Here is a 22,740-nt window from a genome sequence, read left to right as displayed (position 1 = left end):
CATGGAAATATCTACACCGCTATCTGTATGAACATGGAAATATCTACACCGCTATCTGTTTGAAGATGGAAATATCTACACCGCTATCTCTATGAAAATGGAAATATCTACAAAGCTATCTGAATGAACATGGAAATATCTACACCGCTATCTCCATGAAAATGGAAATATCTACACCGCTATCTGTATGAACATGGAAATATCTACACCGCTATCTGTTTGAAGATGGAAATATCTACACCGCTATCTCTATGAAAATGGAAATATCTACAAAGCTATCTGAATGAACATGGAAATATCTACACCGCTATCTCCATGAAAATGGAAATATCTACACCGCCATCTGTATGAACATATAAATATCTACACCGCCATCTGTATTAAGATGGATATATCTCCACCGCTATCTGAATAAACATGGAAATATCTACACCGCTATCTGTATAAACAGGGAAATATCTACACCGCTATCTGTATAACCATGGAAATATCTACACTGCTACCTGTATAAACATGGAAATATCAGCACTGCTATCTGTATGAACATGGAAATATCTACACCGCTATCTGTATGAACATGGAAATATCTACACCGCTATCTGTATGAACATGGAAATATCTACAAAGCTATCTGAATGAACATGGAAATATCTACACCGCTATCTGTTTGAACATGGAAATATCTACACCGCTATCTGCATGAAAATGGAAATATCTACAAAGCTATCTGCATATACATGGAAATATCTACACAGCAATCTCTTTACACATGGAAATAACTACACCGCTATATCTATAACCATGGAAATATCTACCCCGCCATCTGTATGAACAAGGAAATATCTGCACCGCCATCTGTATGAACAAATAAATATCTACACCGCCATCTGTATTAAGAAGGAAATATCTAAACCGCTATCTGTATAAACATTGAAATATCTACACCGCTGCCTGTATAAACATGGAAATATCAGCACCGCTATCTGTATGAACATGGAAATATCTACACCGCTATCTGTATCAACATGGAAATATCTACACCGCCATCTGTATGAACATAAAATATCTACACCGCCATCTGTATTAAGAAGGAAATATCTCAACCGCTATCTGTAAACGTGGAAATATCTACACCGCTGCCTGTATAAACATGGAAATATCAGCACCGCTATCTGCATGAACTTGGAAATATCTACACCGCTATCTGTATGAACATGGAAATATCTACACCGCCATCTGTATGAACATGGAAATATCCGCACCGCCATCTGTATGAACATATAAATATGTACACCGCCATCTATATTAAGAAGGAGATATCTACACCGATATCTGTATAAACATGGAAATATCTACACCGCTATCTGTATAAACATGGAAATATCTACACCGCTATCTGTATAAACATGGACATATCTACACCGCTCCCTGTATAAACATGGAAATATCAGCACTGCTATCTGTATGAACATGGAAATATCTACACAGCTATCTGTATGAACATGGAAATATCTACACCGCTATCTGTATCAACATGGAAATATCTACACCGCTATCTGTACGAACATGGAAATATCTAAACAGCTATCTGCATGAAAATAGAAATATCTACACAGCTATCTGCATATACATGGAAATATCTACACAGCTATCTCTTTACACATGGAAATAACTACACCGCTATCTGTATGAACATGGAAATATCTACACCGCCATCTGTATGAACATGGAAATAGATACAATGCTATCTGTATGAACATGGAAATATCTACACCACTATCTGTAGGAACATGGAAATATCTACACCGCTATCTCTATGAACATGGATATATCTACACAGCCATCTGGATGAACATGGAAATATCTACACCGCTATCTGCATGAACATGGAAATATCTACACCGCTATCTGTGTAAACATGCATACATCTTCACTACAATCTGTATAAACATGGAAATATCAACACCGCTATCTGTATGAACTTGGAAATATCTACACCGCTATCTGTTTGAACACGGAAATATCTAAACCGCTATCTGTATGAACATGGAAATATCTACAACGCTATCTGTATGAACATGGAGATATCTACACCGCTATCTGTATGAACATGGAAATATCTACACCGCTATCTGTATGAACATGGAAATATCTACACCGCTATCTGTATGAACATGGAGATATCTACACCGCTATCTGTATGAACATGGAAATACCTTCACCGCCATCTGTATGAAAATGGATATATCTACACAGCCATCTGGATGAACATGGATATATCGACACAGCCCTCTGGATGAACATGGAAATATCCACACCGCTATCTGTGTAAACATGCATACATCTTCACCGCTATCTGTATAAACATGGAAATATCTACACCGCTATCAGAATGAACATGGAAATATCTACACCGCTATCTGTTTGAAGATGGAAATATGTACACCGCTATCTGCATGAAAATGGAAATATCTACACAGCTATCTGCATGAAAATGGAAATACCTACACAGCTATCTGCATATACATGGAAATATCTACACAGCTATCTCTTTACACATAGAAATAACTACACCGCTATCTGTATGAACATGGAAATATCTACACCGCCATCTGTATGAACATGGAAATATCTGCACCGCCATCTGTATGAACATATAAATATCTACACTGCCATCTGTATTAAGATGGAGATATCTACAACGCTATCTGAATAAACATGGAAATATCTACACCGCTATCTGTATAAACATGGAAATATCTACACCGCTATCTGTATAAACATGGAAATATCTACACCACTACCTGTATAAACATGGAAATATCAGCACCGCTATCTGTATGAACATGGAAATATCAGCCCCTCTATCTGTATGAACATGGAGATATCTACACAGCCATCTGGAGGAACATGGAAATATCTACACCGCTATCTGTATGAACATGGGAATATCTACACCGCTATCTGTATGAACATGGAAATATCTACACCGCTATCTGTATGAACAAGGAAATATCTTCACCGCTATCTGTATGAACATGGATATATCTACAGAGCCATCTGGATGAACATGGAAATATCTACACCGCCATCTGTATGAACATATAAATATGTACACCGCCTTCTGTATTAAGATGGAGATATCTACACCGCTATCTGTATAAACCTGGAAATATCTACACCGCTATCTGTTTAAACATGGAAATATCTAAACCGCTATCAGGATTAACATGGAAATTTCTACACCGCTACCTGTATAAACATGGAAATATCAGCACCGCTATCTGTAGGAACATGGAAATATCTACACCGCTATCTGTACGAACATGGAAATACCTACACCGCTATCTGTATGAAAAAGGAAATAGCTACACCTCTATCTGTATGAACATGGAAATATCTACACCGCTATCTGAATGAAAAAGGATATATCTACACAGCCATCTGGATGAACATGGAAATATCTACACCGCTATCTGTGTAAACATGCATACATCTTCACCGCTATCTGTATAAACATGGAAATATCTACACCACTATCTGTATGAACATGGAAATATCTGCACCGCTATCTGTATGAACATGGAAATATCTACACCGCTATCTGTTTGAACATGGAAATATCTACACCGCTATCTGCATGAAAATGGAAATATCTACACTGCTATCTGCATATACATGGAAATATCTACACAGCTATCTCTTTACACATGGAAATAACTACACCGCTATCTGTATGAACATGGAAATATCTACACCGCCATCTGTATGAACATGGAAATATCTGCACTGCCATCTGTATGAACATATAAATATCTACACCGCCATATGTATTAAGATGGAGATATCTACACCGCTATCTGTATAAACATGGAAATATCTACACCGCTATCTGTATAAACACGGAAATATCTACACTGCTATCTGTATAAACATGGAAATATCTACACCGCTACCTGTATAAACATGGAAATATCAGCACCGCTATCTGTATGAACATGGAAATATCTACACCGCTATCTGTATGAACATGTGAATATCTACACCGCTATCTGTATGAACATGGAAATATCTACACCGCTATCTGTATGAACATGGAAATATCTTCACCGCCATCTGTACGAACATGGATATACCTACAGAGCCATCTGGATGAACGTGGAAATATCTACACCGCCATCTGCATGAACATATAAATATCTACACCGCCATCTGTATTAAGATGGAGATATCTACCCCGCTATCTGTATAAACATGGAAATATCTACACCGCTATCTGTATAAACATAGAAATATCTACACCGCTATCTGTATAAACATGGAAATTTCAACACCGCAACCTGTATAATCATGGAAATATCAGCACCGCTATCTGTAGGAACATGGATATATCTACACAGCCATCTGGATGAACATGGATATATCTACACAGCCATCTGGATGAACATGGAAATATCTACACCGCTATCTGTATGAACATGGAAATATCTACACCGCTATCTGTGTAAACATGCATACATCTTCACTGCTTTCTGTATGAACATGGAAATATCTACATCGCTATCTGTATGAACATGGAAATAGCTACACCGCTATCTGTATGAACATGGAAATATCTACACCAATATCTGTATGAACATGGATATATCTACACAGCCATCTGGATGAACATGGAAATATCTACACCGCTATCTGTGTAAACATGCATACGTCTTCACCGCTATCTGTATAAACATGGAAATATCTACACAGCCCTCTGGATGAACATGGAAATATCTACACCGCTATCTGTGTAAACATGCATACGTCTTCACCTCTATCTGTATAAACATGGAAATATCTACACAGCCCTCTGGATGAACATGGAAATATAAACACCGCTATCTGTGTAAACATGCATACATCTTCACCGCTATCTGTATAAACATGGAAATATCTACACAGCTATCTGCATGAAAATGGAAATATCTACACTGCTATCTGCATATAGATGAAAATACCTACACAGCTATATCTTTACACATGGAAATAACTACACCGCTATCTGTATGAACATGGAAATATCTACACTGCCATCTGTATGGACATGGAAATATCTGCTCCGCCATCTGTATGAACATATAAATATCTACACCGCCATCTGTATTAAGATGGAGATATCTATACTGCTATCTGTATAAACATGGAAATATCTACACCGCTATCTGTATAAACATGGAAATATCTACACCGCTATCTGTATAAACATGGAAATATCTACACCACTACCTGTATAAACATGGAAATATCAGCACCGCTATCTGTATGAACATGGAAATATCTACACCGCTATCTGTATGAACATGGAAATATCTACACCGCTATCTGTATGAACATGGAAATATCTACACCGCCATCTGTATGAACATGGAAATATCTACACCACTATCTGTTTGAACATGGAAATATCCGCACCGCTGTCTGCATGAAAATGGAAATATCTACACATCTATCTGCATATACATGGAAATATCTACACAGCTATCTCTTTACACATAGAAATAACTACACCGCTATCTGTATGAACATGGAAATATCTACATCGCCATCTGTATGAACATGGAAATATCAGCACTGCTATCTGTATGAACATGGAAATATCTACACAGCTATCTGTATGAACATGGAAATATCTACACCGCTATCTGTATCAACATGGAAATATCTACACAGCTATCTGTACGAACATGGAAATATCTAAACAGCTATCTGCATGAAAATAGAAATATCTACACAGCTATCTGCATATACATGGAAATATCTACACAGCTATCTCTTTACACATGGAAATAACTACACCGCTATCTGTATGAACATGGAAATATCTACACCGCCATCTGTATGAACATGGAAATAGATACACTGCTATCTGTATGAACATGGAAATATCTACACCACTATCTGTAGGAACATGGAAATATCTACACCGCTATCTCTATGAACATGGATATATCTACACAGCCATCTGGATGAACATGGAAATATCTACACCGCTATCTGCATGAACATGGAAATATCTACACCGCTATCTGTGTAAACATGCATACATCTTCACTGCAATCTGTATAAACATGGAAATATCAACACCGCTATCTGTATGAACTTGGAAATATCTACACCGCTATCTGTTTGAACACGGAAATATCTAAACCGCTATCTGTATGAACATGGAAATATCTACACCGCTATCTGTATGAACATGGAGATATCTACACCGCTATCTGTATGAACATGGAAATATCTACACCGCTATCTGTATGAACATGGAAATATCTACACCGCTATCTGTATGAACATGGAGATATCTACACTGCTATCTGTATGAACATGGAAATACCTTCACCGCCATCTGTATGAAAATGGATATATCTACACAGCCATCTGGATGAACATGGATATATCGACACAGCCCTCTGGATGAACATGGAAATATCCACACCGCTATCTGTGTAAACATGCATACATCTTCACCGCTATCTGTATAAACATGGAAATATCTACACCGCTATCAGAATGAACATGGAAATATCTACACCGCTATCTGTTTGAAGATGGAAATATGTACACCGCTATCTGCATGAAAATGGAAATATCTACACAGCTATCTGCATGAAAATGGAAATACCTACACAGCTATCTGCATATACATGGAAATATCTACACAGCTATCTCTTTACACATAGAAATAACTACACCGCTATCTGTATGAACATGGAAATATCTACACCGCCATCTGTATGAACATGGAAATATCTGCACCGCCATCTGTATGAACATATAAATATCTACACTGCCATCTGTATTAAGATGGAGATATCTACACCGCTATCTGAATAAACATGGAAATATCTACACCGCTATCTGTATAAACATGGAAATATCTACACCGCTATCTGTACAAACATGGAAATATCTACACCACTACCTGTATAAACATGGAAATATCAGCACCGCTATCTGTATGAACATGGAAATATCAGCCCCTCTATCTGTATGAACATGGAGATATCTACACCGCCATCTGTATGAACATGGATATATCTACACAGCCATCTGGAGGAACATGGAAATATCTACACCGCTATCTGTATGAACATGGGAATATCTACACCGCTATCTGTATGAACATGGAAATATCTACACCGCTATCTGTATGAACAAGGAAATATCTTCACCGCTATCTGTATGAACATGGATATATCTACAGAGCCATCTGGATGAACATGGAAATATCTACACCGCCATCTGTATGAACATATAAATATGTACACCGCCATCTGTATTAAGATGGAGATATCTACACCGCTATCTGTATAAACCTGGAAATATCTACACCGCTATCTGTATCAACATGGAAATATCTACACCGCCATCTGTATGAACATAAAATATCTACACCGCCATCTGTATTAAGAAGGAAATATCTCAACCGCTATCTGTAAACGTGGAAATATCTACACCGCTGCCTGTATAAACATGGAAATATCAGCACCGCTATCTGCATGAACTTGGAAATATCTACACCGCTATCTGTATGAACATGGAAATATCTACACCGCCATCTGTATGAACATGGAAATATCCGCACCGCCATCTGTATGAACATATAAATATGTACACCGCCATCTATATTAAGAAGGAGATATCTACACCGATATCTGTATAAACATGGAAATATCTACACCGCTATCTGTATAAACATGGAAATATCTACACCGCTATCTGTATAAACATGGACATATCTACACCGCTCCCTGTATAAACATGGAAATATCAGCACTGCTATCTGTATGAACATGGAAATATCTACACAGCTATCTGTATGAACATGGAAATATCTACACCGCTATCTGTATCAACATGGAAATATCTACACCGCTATCTGTACGAACATGGAAATATCTAAACAGCTATCTGCATGAAAATAGAAATATCTACACAGCTATCTGCATATACATGGAAATATCTACACAGCTATCTCTTTACACATGGAAATAACTACACCGCTATCTGTATGAACATGGAAATATCTACACCGCCATCTGTATGAACATGGAAATAGATACAATGCTATCTGTATGAACATGGAAATATCTACACCACTATCTGTAGGAACATGGAAATATCTACACCGCTATCTCTATGAACATGGATATATCTACACAGCCATCTGGATGAACATGGAAATATCTACACCGCTATCTGCATGAACATGGAAATATCTACACCGCTATCTGTGTAAACATGCATACATCTTCACTGCAATCTGTATAAACATGGAAATATCAACACCGCTATCTGTATGAACTTGGAAATATCTACACCGCTATCTGTTTGAACACGGAAATATCTAAACCGCTATCTGTATGAACATGGAAATATCTACAACGCTATCTGTATGAACATGGAGATATCTACACCGCTATCTGTATGAACATGGAAATATCTACACCGCTATCTGTATGAACATGGAAATATCTACACCGCTATCTGTATGAACATGGAGATATCTACACCGCTATCTGTATGAACATGGAAATACCTTCACCGCCATCTGTATGAAAATGGATATATCTACACAGCCATCTGGATGAACATGGATATATCGACACAGCCCTCTGGATGAACATGGAAATATCCACACCGCTATCTGTGTAAACATGCATACATCTTCACCGCTATCTGTATAAACATGGAAATATCTACACCGCTATCAGAATGAACATGGAAATATCTACACCGCTATCTGTTTGAAGATGGAAATATGTACACCGCTATCTGCATGAAAATGGAAATATCTACACAGCTATCTGCATGAAAATGGAAATACCTACACAGCTATCTGCATATACATGGAAATATCTACACAGCTATCTCTTTACACATAGAAATAACTACACCGCTATCTGTATGAACATGGAAATATCTACACCGCCATCTGTATGAACATGGAAATATCTGCACCGCCATCTGTATGAACATATAAATATCTACACTGCCATCTGTATTAAGATGGAGATATCTACACCGCTATCTGAATAAACATGGAAATATCTACACCGCTATCTGTATAAACATGGAAATATCTACACCGCTATCTGTATAAACATGGAAATATCTACACCACTACCTGTATAAACATGGAAATATCAGCACCGCTATCTGTATGAACATGGAAATATCAGCCCCTCTATCTGTATGAACATGGAGATATCTACACAGCCATCTGGAGGAACATGGAAATATCTACACCGCTATCTGTATGAACATGGGAATATCTACACCGCTATCTGTATGAACATGGAAATATCTACACCGCTATCTGTATGAACAAGGAAATATCTTCACCGCTATCTGTATGAACATGGATATATCTACAGAGCCATCTGGATGAACATGGAAATATCTACACCGCCATCTGTATGAACATATAAATATGTACACCGCCTTCTGTATTAAGATGGAGATATCTACACCGCTATCTGTATAAACCTGGAAATATCTACACCGCTATCTGTTTAAACATGGAAATATCTAAACCGCTATCAGGATTAACATGGAAATTTCTACACCGCTACCTGTATAAACATGGAAATATCAGCACCGCTATCTGTAGGAACATGGAAATATCTACACCGCTATCTGTACGAACATGGAAATACCTACACCGCTATCTGTATTAAAAAGGAAATAGCTACACCTCTATCTGTATGAACATGGAAATATCTACACCGCTATCTGAATGAAAAAGGATATATCTACACAGCCATCTGGATGAACATGGAAATATCTACACCGCTATCTGTGTAAACATGCATACATCTTCACCGCTATCTGTATAAACATGGAAATATCTACACCACTATCTGTATGAACATGGAAATATCTGCACCGCTATCTGTATGAACATGGAAATATCTACACCGCTATCTGTTTGAACATCGAAATATCTACACCGCTATCTGCATGAAAATGGAAATATCTACACTGCTATCTGCATATACATGGAAATATCTACACAGCTATCTCTTTACACATGGAAATAACTACACCGCTATCTGTATGAACATGGAAATATCTACACCGCCATCTGTATGAACATGGAAATATCTGCACTGCCATCTGTATGAACATATAAATATCTACACCGCCATATGTATTAAGATGGAGATATCTACACCGCTATCTGTATAAACATGGAAATATCTACACCGCTATCTGTATAAACACGGAGATATCTACACTGCTATCTGTATAAACATGGAAATATCTACACCGCTACCTGTATAAACATGGAAATATCAGCACCGCTATCTGTATGAACATGGAAATATCTACACCGCTATCTGTATGAACATGGAAATATCTACACCGCTATCTGTATGAACATGGAAATATCTACACCGCTATCTGTATGAACATGGAAATATCTTCACCGCCATCTGTACGAACATGGATATACCTACAGAGCCATCTGGATGAACATGGAAATATCTACACCGCCATCTGCATGAACATATAAATATCTACACCGCCATCTGTATTAAGATGGAGATATCTACCCCGCTATCTGTATAAACATGGAAATATCTACACCGCTATCTGTATAAACATAGAAATATCTACACCGCTATCTGTATAAACATGGAAATTTCAACACCGCAACCTGTATAATCATGGAAATATCAGCACCGCTATCTGTAGGAACATGGATATATCTACACAGCCATCTGGATGAACATGGATATATCTACACAGCCATCTGGATGAACATGGAAATATCTACACCGCTATCTGTATGAACATGGAAATATCTACACCGCTATCTGTGTAAACATGCATACATCTTCACTGCTTTCTGTATGAACATGGAAATATCTACATCGCTATCTGTATGAACATGGAAATAGCTACACCGCTATCTGTATGAACATGGAAATATCTACACCAATATCTGTATGAACATGGATATATCTACACAGCCATCTGGATGAACATGGAAATATCTACACCGCTATCTGTGTAAACATGCATACGTCTTCACCGCTATCTGTATAAACATGGAAATATCTACACAGCCCTCTGGATGAACATGGAAATATCTACACCGCTATCTGTGTAAACATGCATACGTCTTCACCTCTATCTGTATAAACATGGAAATATCTACACAGCCCTCTGGATGAACATGGAAATATAAACACCGCTATCTGTGTAAACATGCATACATCTTCACCGCTATCTGTATAAACATGGAAATATCTACACAGCTATCTGCATGAAAATGGAAATATCTACACTGCTATCTGCATATAGATGAAAATACCTACACAGCTATCTCTTTACACATGGAAATAACTACACCGCTATCTGTATGAACATGGAAATATCTACACTGCCATCTGTATGGACATGGAAATATCTGCTCCGCCATCTGTATGAACATATAAATATCTACACCGCCATCTGTATTAAGATGGAGATATCTATACTGCTATCTGTATAAACATGGAAATATCTACACCGCTATCTGTATAAACATGGAAATATCTACCCCGCTATCTGTATAAACATGGAAATATCTACACCACTACCTGTATAAACATGGAAATATCAGCACCGCTATCTGTATGAACATGGAAATACCTACACCGCTATCTGTATGAACATGGAAATATCTACACCGCTATCTGTATGAGCATGGAAATATCTACACCGCCATCTGTATGAACATGGAAATATCTACACCACTATCTGTTTGAACATGGAAATATCCGCACCGCTGTCTGCATGAAAATGGAAATATCTACACATCTATCTGCATATACATGGAAATATCTACACAGCTATCTCTTTACACATAGAAATAACTACACCGCTATCTGTATGAACATGGAAATATCTACATCGCCATCTGTATGAACATGGAAATATCAGCACTGCTATCTGTATGAACATGGAAATATCTACACAGCTATCTGTATGAACATGGAAATATCTACACCGCTATCTGTATCAACATGGAAATATCTACACAGCTATCTGTACGAACATGGAAATATCTAAACAGCTATCTGCATGAAAATAGAAATATCTACACAGCTATCTGCATATACATGGAAATATCTACACAGCTATCTCTTTACACATGGAAATAACTACACCGCTATCTGTATGAACATGGAAATATCTACACCGCCATCTGTATGAACATGGAAATAGATACACTGCTATCTGTATGAACATGGAAATATCTACACCACTATCTGTAGGAACATGGAAATATCTACACCACTATCTCTATGAACATGGATATATCTACACAGCCTTCTGGATGAACATGGAAATATCTACACCGCTATCTGCATGAACATGGAAATATCTACACCGCTATCTGTGTAAACATGCATACATCTTCACTGCAATCTGTATAAACATGGAAATATCAACACCGCTATCTGTATGAACTTGGAAATATCTACACCGCTATCTGTTTGAACACGGAAATATCTAAACCGCTATCTGTATGAACATGGAAATATCTACACCGCTATCTGTATGAACATGGAGATATCTACACCGCTATCTGTATGAACATGGAAATATCTACACCGCTATCTGTATGAACATGAAATATCTACACCGCTATCTGTATGAACATGGAGATATCTACACTGCTATCTGTATGAACATGGAAATACCTTCACCGCCATCTGTATGAAAATGGATATATCTACACAGCCATCTGGATGAACATGGATATATCGACACAGCCCTCTGGATGAACATGGAAATATCCACACCGCTATCTGTGTAAACATGCATACATCTTCACCGCTATCTGTATAAACATGGAAATATCTACACCGCTATCAGAATGAACATGGAAATATCTACACCGCTATCTGTTTGAAGATGGAAATATGTACACCGCTATCTGCATGAAAATGGAAATATCTACACAGCTATCTGCATGAAAATGGAAATACCTACACAGCTATCTGCATATACATGGAAATATCTACACAGCTATCTCTTTACACATAGAAATAACTACACCGCTATCTGTATGAACATGGAAATATCTACACCGCCATCTGTATGAACATGGAAATATCTGCACCGCCATCTGTATGAACATATAAATATCTACACTGCCATCTGTATTAAGATGGAGATATCTACAACGCTATCTGAATAAACATGGAAATATCTACACCGCTATCTGTATAAACATGGAAATATCTACACCGCTATCTGTACAAACATGGAAATATCTACACCACTACCTGTATAAACATGGAAATATCAGCACCGCTATCTGTATGAACATGGAAATATCAGCCCCTCTATCTGTATGAACATGGAGATATCTACACCGCCATCTGTATGAACATGGATATATCTACACAGCCATCTGGAGGAACATGGAAATATCTACACCGCTATCTGTATGAACATGGGAATATCTACACCGCTATCTGTATGAACATGGAAATATCTACACCGCTATCTGTATGAACAAGGAAATATCTTCACCGCTATCTGTATGAACATGGATATATCTACAGAGCCATCTGGATGAACATGGAAATATCTACACCGCCATCTGTATGAACATATAAATATGTACACCGCCATCTGTATTAAGATGGAGATATCTACACCGCTATCTGTATAAACCTGGAAATATCTACACCGCTATCTGTTTAAACATGGAAATATCTAAACCGCTATCAGGATTAACATGGAAATTTCTACACCGCTACCTGTATAAACATGGAAATATCAGCACCGCTATCTGTAGGAACATGGAAATATCTACACCGCTATCTGTACGAACATGGAAATACCTACACCACTATCTGTATGAAAAAGGAAATAGCTACACCTCTATCTGTATGAACATGGAAATATCTACACCGCTATCTGAATGAAAAAGGATATATCTACACAGCCATCTGGATGAACATGGAAATATCTACACCGCTATCTGTGTAAACATGCATACATCTTCACCGCTATCTGTATAAACATGGAAATATCTACACCACTATCTGTATGAACATGGAAATATCTGCACCGCTATCTGTATGAACATGGAAATATCTACACCGCTATCTGTTTGAACATGGAAATATCTACACCGCTATCTGCATGAAAATGGAAATATCTACACTGCTATCTGCATATACATGGAAATATCTACACAGCTATCTCTTTACACATGGAAATAACTACACCGCTATCTGTATGAACATGGAAATATCTACACCGCCATCTGTATGAACATGGAAATATCTGCACTGCCATTTGTATGAACATATAAATATCTACACCGCCATATGTATTAAGATGGAGATATCTACACCGCTATCTGTATAAACATGGAAATATCTACACCGCTATCTGTATGAACATGGAAATATCTACACCGCTATCTGTATGAACATGGAAATATCTACACCGCTATCTGTATGAACATGGAAATATCTTCACCGCCATCTGTACGAACATGGATATACCTACAGAGCCATCTGGATGAACGTGGAAATATCTACACCGCCATCTGCATGAACATATAAATATCTACACCGCCATCTGTATTAAGATGGACATATCTACCCCGCTATCTGTATAAACATGGAAATATCTACACCGCTATCTGTATAAACATAGAAATATCTACACCGCTATCTGTATAAACATGGAAATTTCAACACCGCAACCTGTATAATCATGGAAATATCAGCACCGCTATCTGTAGGAACATGGATATATCTACACAGCCATCTGGATGAACATGGATATATCTACACAGCCATCTGGATGAACATGGAAATATCTACACCGCTATCTGTATGAACATGGAAATATCTACACCGCTATCTGTGTAAACATGCATACATCTTCACTGATATCTGTATGAACATGGAAATATCTACATCGCTATCTGTATGAACATGGAAATAGCTACACCGCTATCTGTATGAACATGGAAATATCTACACCAATATCTGTATGAACATGGATATATCTACACAGCCATCTGGATGAACATGGAAATATCTACACCGCTATCTGTGTAAACATGCATACGTCTTCACCGCTATCTGTATAAACATGGAAATATCTACACAGCCCTCTGGATGAACATGGAAATATCTACACCGCTATCTGTGTAAACATGCATACGTCTTCACCTCTATCTGTATAAACATGGAAATATCTACACAGCCCTCTGGATGAACATGGAAATATAAACACCGCTATCTGTGTAAACATGCATACATCTTCACCGCTATCTGTATAAACATGGAAATATCTACACCGCTATCTGCATGAAAATGGAAATATCTACACTGCTATCTGCATATAGATGAAAATATCTACACAGCTATCTCTTTACACATGGAAATAACTACACCGCTATCTGTATGAACATGGAAATATCTACACTGCCATCTGTATGGACATGGAAATATCTGCTCCGCCATCTGTATGAACATATAAATATCTACACCGCCATCTGTATTAAGATGGAGATATCTATACTGCTATCTGTATAAACATGGAAATATCTACACCGCTATCTGTATAAACATGGAAATATCTACACCGCTATCCGTATAAACATGGAAATATCTACACCACTACCTGTATAAACATGGAAATATCAGCACCGCTATCTGTATGAACATGGAAATATCTACACCGCTATCTGTATGAACATGGAAATATCTACACCGCTATCTCTATAAACATGGAAATATCTACACCGCCATCTGTATGAACATGGAAATATCCGCACCGCCATCTGTATGAACATATAAATATCTACACCGCCATCTGTATTAAGAAGGAGATATCTACACCGCTATCTGTATAAACATGGAAATATCTACACCGCTATCTGTATAAACATGGAAATATCTACTCCGCTATCTGTATAAACATGGAAATATCTACACCGCTATCTGTATGAACATGGAAATATCTTCACCGCCATCTGTACGAACATGGATATATCTACAGAGCCATCTGGATGAACATGGAAATATCTACACCGCCATCTGCATGAACATATAAATATCTACACCGCCATCTGTATTAAGATGGAGATATCTACCCCGCTATCTGTATAAACATGGAAATATCTACACCGCTATCTGTATAAACATAGAAATATCTACACCGCTATCTGTATAAACATGGAAATTTCTACACCGCAACCTGTATAATCATGGAAATATCAGCACCGCTATCTGTAGGAACATGGATATATCTACACAGCCATCTGGATGAACATGGATATATCTACACAGCCATCTGGATGAACATGGAAATATCTACACCGCTATCTGCATGAACATGGAAATATCTACACCGCTATCTCTGTAAACATGCATACATCTTCACTGCAATCTGTATAAACATGGAAATATCAACACCGCTATCTGTATGAACTTGGAAATATCTACACCGCTATCTGTTTGAACACGGAAATATCTAAACCGCTATCTGTATGAACATGGAAATATCTACACCGCCATCTGTATGAACATGGAAATATCTGCACTGCCATCTGTATGAACATATAAATATCTACACCGCCATATGTATTAAGATGGAGATATCTACACCGCTATCTGTATAAACATGGAAATATCTACACCGCTATCTGTATAAACACGGAAATATATACACCGCTATCTGTATAAACATGGAAATATCTACACCGCTACCTGTATAAACATGGAAATATCAGCACCGCTATCTGTATGAACATGGAAATATCTACACCGCTATCTGTATGAACATGGAAATATCTACACCGCTATCTGTATGAACATGGAAATATCTACACCGCTATCTGTATGAACATGGAAATATCTACACCGCTATCTGTATGAACATGGAAATATCTTCACCGCCATCTGTACGAACATGGATATATCTACAGAGCCATCTGGATGAACATGGAAATATCTACACCGCCATCTGCATGAACATATAAATATCTACACCGCCATCTGTATTAAGATGGAGATATCTACCCCGCTATCTGTATAAACATGGAAATATCTACACCGCTATCTGTATAAACATAGAAATATCTACACCGCTATCTGTATAAACATGGAAATTTCTACACCGCAACCTGTATAATCATGGAAATATCAGCACCGCTATCTGTAGGAACATGGATATATCTACACAGCCATCTGGATGAACATGGATATATCTACACAGCCATCTGGATGAACATGGAAATATCTACACCGCTATCTGTATGAACATGGAAATATCTACACCGCTATCTGTGTAAACATGCATACATCTTCACTGCAATCTGTATGAACATGGAAATATCAACACCGCTATCTGTATGAACTTGGAAATATCTACACCGCTATCTGTTTGAACACGGAAATATCTAAACCGCTATCTGTATGAACATGGAAATATCTACACCGCTATCTGTATGAACATGGAGATATCTACACCGCTATCTGTATGAACATGGAGATATCTACACCGCTATCTGTATGAACATGGAAATATCTACACCGCTATCTGTATGAACATGGAGATATCTACACCGCTATCTGAATGAACATGGAAATACCTTCACCGCCATCTGTATGAAAATGGATATATCTACACAGCCATCTGGATGAACATGGATATATCGACACAGCCCTCTGGATGAACATGGAAATATCCACACCGCTATCTGTGTAAACATGCATACATCTTCACCGCTATCTGTATAAACATGGAAATATCTACACCGCTATCAGAATGAACATGGAAATATCTACACCGCTATCTGTTTGAAGATGGAAATATGTACACCGCTATCTGCATGAAAATGGAAATATCTACACAGCTATCTGCATGAAAATGGAAATACCTACACAGCTATCTGCATATACATGGAAATATCTACACAGCTATCTCTTTACACATGGAAATAACTACACCGCTATCTGTATGAACATGGAAATATCTACACCGCCATCTGTATGAACATGGAAATATCTGCACTGCCATCTGTATGAACATATAAATATCTACACCGCCATATGTATTAAGATGGAGATATCTACACCGCTATCTGTATAAACATGGAAATATCTACACCGCTATCTGTATAAACACGGAAATATCTACACCGCTATCTGTATAAACATGGAAATATCTACACCGCTACCTGTATAAACATGGAAATATCAGCACCGCTATCTGTATGAACATGGAAATATCTACACCGCTATCTGTATGAACATGGAAATATCTACACCGCTATCTGTATGAACATGGAAATATCTACACCGCTATCTGTATGAACATGGAAATATCTTCACCGCCATCTGTACGAACATGGATATACCTACAGAGCCATCTGGATGAACATGGAAATATCTACACCGCCATCTGCATGAACATATAAATATCTACACCGCCATCTGTATTAAGATGGAGATATCTACCCCGCTATCTGTATAAACATGGAAATATCTACACCGCTATCTGTATAAACATAGAAATATCTACACCGCTATCTGTATAAACATGGAAATTTCTACACCGCAACCTGTATAATCATGGAAATATCAGCACCGCTATCTGTAGGAACATGGATATATCTACACAGCCATCTGGATGAACATGGATATATCTACACAGCCATCTGGATGAACATGGAAATATCTACACCGCTATCTGTATGAACATGGAAATATCTACACCGCTATCTGTGTAAACATGCATACATCTTCACTGCTATCTGTATGAACATGGAAATATCTACATCGCTATCTGTATGAACATGGAAATAGCTACACCGCTATCTGTATGAACATGGAAATATCTACACCAATATCTGTATGAACATGGATATATCTACACAGCCATCTGGATGAACATGGAAATATCTACACCGCTATCTGTGTAAACATGCATACGTCTTCACCGCTATCTGTATAAACATGGAAATATCTACACAGCCCTCTGGATGAACATGGAAATATCTACACCGCTATCTGTGTAAACATGCATACGTCTTCACCTCTATCTGTATAAACATGGAAATATCTACACAGCCCTCTGGATGAACATGGAAATATAAACACCGCTATCTGTGTAAACATGCATACATCTTCACCGCTATCTGTATAAACATGGAAATATCTACACAGCTATCTGCATGAAAATGGAAATATCTACACTGCTATCTGCATATAGATGAAAATATCTACACAGCTATCTCTTTACACATGGAAATAACTACACCGCTATCTGTATGAACATGGAAATATCTACACTGCCATCTGTATGGACATGGAAATATCTGCTCCGCCATCTGTATGAACATATAAATATCTACACCGCCATCTGTATTAAGATGGAGATATCTATACTGCTATCTGTATAAACATGGAAATATCTACACCGCTATCTGTATAAACATGGAAATATCTACACCGCTATCTGTATAAACATGGAAATATCTACACCACTACCTGTATAAACATGGAAATATCAGCACCGCTATCTGTATGAACATGGAAATATCTACACCGCTATCTGTATGAACATGGAAATATCTACACCGCTATCTGTATGAACATGGAAATATCTACACCGCCATCTGTATGAACATGGAAATATCTACACCACTATCTGTTTGAACATGGAAATATCCGCACCGCTGTCTGCATGAAAATGGAAATATCTACACATCTATCTGCATATACATGGAAATATCTACACAGCTATCTCTTTACACATAGAAATAACTACACCGCTATCTGTATGAACATGGAAATATCTACACCGCCATCTGTATGAACATGGAAATATCTGCACCGCCATCTGTATGAACATATAAATATCTACACTGCCATCTGTATTAAGATGGAGATATCTACACCGCTATCTGAATAAACATGGAAATATCTACACCGCTATCTGTATAAACATGGAAATATCAGCATGGCTTTCTGTATGAGCATGGAAATATCAGCCCCTCTATCTGTATGAACATGGAGATATCTACACCGCCATCTGTATGAACATGGATATATCTACACAGCCATCTGGAGGAACATGGAAATATCTACACCGCTATCTGTATGAACATGGGAATATCTACACCGCTATCTGTATGAACATGGAAATATCTACACCGCTATCTGAATGAACAAGGAAATAACTTCACCGCTATCTGTATGAACATGGATATATCTACAGAGCCATCTGGATGAACATGGAAATATCTACACCGCCATCTGTATGAACATATAAATATGTACACCGCCATCTGTATTAAGATGGAGATATCTACACCGCTATCTGTATAAACCTGGAAATATCTACACCGCTATCTGTTTAAACATGGAAATATCTAAACCGCTATCAGGATTACCATGGAAATTTCTCCACCGCTACCTGTATAAACATGGAAATATCAGCACCGCTATCTGTAGGAACATGGAAATATCTACACCGCTATCTGTACGAACATGGAAATACCTACACCGCTATCTGTATGAAAAAGGAAATAGCTACACCTCTATCTGTATGAACATGGAAATATCTACACCGCTATCTGAATGAACATGGATATATCTACACAGCCATCTGGATGAACAAGGAAATATCTACACCGCTATCTGTGTAAACATGCATACATCTTCACCGCTATCTGTATAAACATGGAAATATCTACACCACTATCTGTATGAACATGGAAATATCTGCACCGCTATCTGTATGAACATGGAAATATCTACACCGCTATCTGTTTGAACATGGAAATATCTACACCGCTATCTGCATGAAAATGGAAATATCTACACTGCTATCTGCATATACATGGAAATATCTACACAGCTATCTCTTTACACATGGAAATAACTACACCGCTATCTGTATGAACATGGAAATATCTACACCGCCATCTGTATGAACATGGAAATATCTGCACTGCCATCTGTATGAACATATAAATATCTACACCGCCATATGTATTAAGATGGAGATATCTACACCGCTATCTGTATAAACACGGAAATATCTACACCGCTATCTGTATAAACATGGAAATATCTACACCGCTACCTGTATAAACATGGAAATATCAGCACCGCTATCTGTATGAACATGGAAATATCTACACCGCTATCTGTATGAACATGGAAATATCTACACCGCTATCTGTATGAACATGGAAATATCTACACCGCTATCTGTATGAACATGGAAATATCTACACCGCTATCTGTATGAACATGGAAATATCTTCACCGCCATCTGTACGAACATGGATATACCTACAGAGCCATCTGGATGAACATGGAAATATCTACACCGCCATCTGCATGAACATATAAATATCTACACCGCCATCTGTATTAAGATAGAGATATCTACCCCGCTATCTGTATAAATATGGAAATATCTACACCGCTATCTGTATAAACATAGAAATATCTACACCGCTATCTGTATAAACATGGAAATTTCTACACCGCAACCTGTATAATCATGGAAATATCAGCACCGCTATCTGTAGGAACATGGATATATCTACACAGCCATCTGGATGAACATGGATATATCTACACAGCCATCTGGATGAACATGGAAATATCTACACCGCTATCTGTATGAACATGGAAATATCTACACCGCTATCTGTGTAAACATGCATACATCTTCACTGCTATCTGTATGAACATGGAAATATCTACATCGCTATCTGTATGAACATGGAAATAGCTACACCGCTATCTGTATGAACATGGAAATATCTACACCAATATCTGTATGAACATGGATATATCTACACAGCCATCTGGATGAACATGGAAATATCTACACCGCTATCTGTGTAAACATGCATACGTCTTCACCGCTATCTGTATAAACATGGAAATATCTACACAGCCCTCTGGATGAACATGGAAATATCTACACCGCTATCTGTGTAAACATGCATACGTCTTCACCTCTATCTGTATAAACATGGAAATATCTACACAGCCCTCTGGATGAACATGGAAATATAAACACCGCTATCTGTGTAAACATGCATACATCTTCACCGCTATCTGTATAAACATGGAAATATCTACACCGCTATCTGCATGAAAATGGAAATATCTACACTGCTATCTGCATATAGATGAAAATATCTACACAGCTATCTCTTTACACATGGAAATAACTACACCGCTATCTGTATGAACACGGAAATATCTACACTGCCATCTGTATGGACATGGAAATATCTGCTCCGCCATCTGTATGAACATATAAATATCTACACCGCCATCTGTATTAAGATGGAGATATCTATACTGCTATCTGTATAAACATGGAAATATCTACACCGCTATCTGTATAAACATGGAAATATCTACACCGCTATCTGTATAAACATGGAAATATCTACACCACTACCTGTATAAACATGGAAATATCAGCACCGCTATCTGTATGAACATGGAAATATCTACACCGCTATCTGTATGAACATGGAAATATCTACACCGCTATCTCTATAAACATGGAAATATCTACACCGCCATCTGTATGAACATGGAAATATCCGCACCGCCATCTGTATGAACATATAAATATCTACACCGCCATCTGTATTAAGAAGGAGATATCTACACCGCTATCTGT

This window comes from Gorilla gorilla, chromosome 18 (genome assembly GCF_029281585.2).
Source record: "Gorilla gorilla gorilla isolate KB3781 chromosome 18, NHGRI_mGorGor1-v2.1_pri, whole genome shotgun sequence".
Classification (NCBI taxonomy): domain Eukaryota; kingdom Metazoa; phylum Chordata; class Mammalia; order Primates; family Hominidae; genus Gorilla; species Gorilla gorilla.
Note: the sequence above shows the minus strand (reverse complement) of the source record.